This window comes from Chiloscyllium plagiosum, unplaced genomic scaffold (assembly GCF_037043375.1).
Source record: "Chiloscyllium plagiosum isolate Xiang-an unplaced genomic scaffold, Cpla_swu_hap1 HiC_scaffold_27, whole genome shotgun sequence".
Classification (NCBI taxonomy): Eukaryota; Metazoa; Chordata; class Chondrichthyes; order Orectolobiformes; family Hemiscylliidae; genus Chiloscyllium; species Chiloscyllium plagiosum.
This window is the reverse complement of record NW_028270165.1, coordinates 18,589,459-18,591,526: the sequence shown is the minus strand read 5'-3', so window position 1 is coordinate 18,591,526 and position 2,068 is coordinate 18,589,459. Positions and strand designations below refer to the sequence as shown.

Below are 2,068 nucleotides of genomic sequence, written 5' to 3'. Positions count from 1 at the left end.
AAACCCTTCCTATTCATATTCCTAACCAAATGCCTTTTAAATGTTGCAATAGTACTAGACTTCATCACTTCCTCTGGCAGTTCATTCAATAAACGTACAATCCTCTGCGTGAAAACGTAGCCCCTGAGATCTCTTTTGTATCATTCCCCTCTAACGCTAAACCCATGCCCTCTCGTTCTGGACTCCCCCACCCCAGGGAAAAGACTTTGTCTATTTATCCTATCCATACCCCTCATGATTTTATACACGTACAGTTACAACGTTTAAAAGACATTTGGATAAGTACATGAATATGAAAGGTTCGAAGGTTTATGGGCCAAACACTGGGAGGTGGGACGAGTTTAGTTTGAGAACATACTCAGCATGGACGAGTTGGATGAAGGGTCTGTTCAGTGCTGTCTGACTCTGTGACTGACCTGTACTGGTCTTAAAACCATTTTCTTACCTCCCCCCATAACCATCCACTTCTTTGTTGTTCAAAACTCAGATGAATTTACCCTTGAATATGTTTAATGACCCCACTTCTGAACTGAATTCCTCTTCGTAATATACCACTTGCCTCGCTCATTGCCTGCTGCACCTGCCCGACAACTGGCATTGACTGGTGTGGAGGGACTCTGACACCCCTTTGTACATCCATACATCATTCCTGATGAAGGGCTTGTGCCCGAAACGTTCACTGTCCTGCTCCTCAGATGCTGCCTGACCTGTTGTGCTTTTCCAGTGCCACATTTTTCGACTTTCACCTCTAGTCCTCACTTTCTCCACATTCCAATATATCACCATTTAAACAATGCACTGCTTTTTTTAAAAAAACAGCAAAGGCGATAACTTCACATTGCGGCAGTGCACTTGCCATGTGTTTGCCAATTGAGACACAGACCTGGACCAACTTCGGGAAGAGGCAAAACACTGAGTTCTGAACAAAAACCGTAACACACTCAAAACGTCGGCTCTGTTTACCTTTCCACAGATGCAGCTCGACCCGTTGGCTTTCTGTAGTATTCGTTGTGTTTGAACTGATAGAAGACAATGGTAATTCTGGGCGGGTCAGGTTGAATTATGAATTGAATAGTAGCTTCCTCAACGAGACTGTGGTAGTGATACTCGGACCTGTCTCTGTGGCGCAATTGGTCAGCGCGTTCGGCTGTTAACCGGAAGGTTGGTGGTTCGAGACCACCCAGAGACGGAGCGTTTGCTGCCCACGCTCCTACCGCTTTCTTGGCTGCAAAGATGCGCGTTTTTAATGGTGTCAGGAAAATGTTTCCCAAACGGTAATCTTTTCCACTGAGGAAGCACAAAGCGGTTTCTGAATTGATTGAATTTCTAACGTAAAGGACTGTGGATGCTGAGAGTCCGAGACAGAAAGCGAAACTGATGGAGCAACTCAGTAGGTTTGGCTGTACTTGGATGAGGAAAAATAAAGTTCTGAAATGTTGTCTCTGATTCTCTTTCTACAGATGCTGCCTGACCTGGTGAGTTGCTCCTGCAATTTCTGGTTTTGTTTTTAACTGAACGTCCATTTCATCTTTCGGGATGAAACACCCAGAATCGCCATTTGCAGATATTTAACTCTTTCGAAACCTGTGAAGTGATTGGATTCAAACAAGCTCTGCAATGATTCACTCTTTCTCAGCTCCACAGGCAGAGAGACCTGGGAAATGAAGCTGTCAGTGTGGTTCTGTATTGGTGGGCCGAGTGGTGAATGCGATGGACATGAAATCCATTGCGGGTTCCCCACGCAGGTGTGAACCCTGCCGGCTAAAGTTGAGAACTGTCGTCAAAAGGAAAGGGAGATTGCTCCACGGCTTTTTTAAAGATGCAAATCAGTGGAGGGGTTGAAATATTTCAATCACATTGGGACTGGTCGGGAATCTGCAACCCACTGCCTGTCCGGGTGGAACAAGCAGATACCCACAGAGCTGCTTTTGAGGATATGAGCCAAGTGTTTGGAAATGAGACGAGAACAGTGAGGGGCGTGAAGTCGTGGTCGAAATGAAGCAGGCACCTGAGGACAAAGGTGTTTTATTTGCCAGTGAAAGACACTGCTTCACAAAGTTGGGTCGAT

General features: G+C 45.6%; 1 non-coding gene across 1 annotated transcript; it reads left to right on the top strand.

Annotated features, from left to right (window-relative positions):
• Positions 1-1,115: 1,115 nt before the first annotated feature.
• trnan-guu (transfer RNA asparagine (anticodon GUU)) lies at positions 1,116-1,189 on the top strand. Its single transcript has one exon. It is a non-coding gene; the product is annotated as a tRNA-Asn (tRNA).
• Positions 1,190-2,068: the final 879 nt, after the last annotated feature.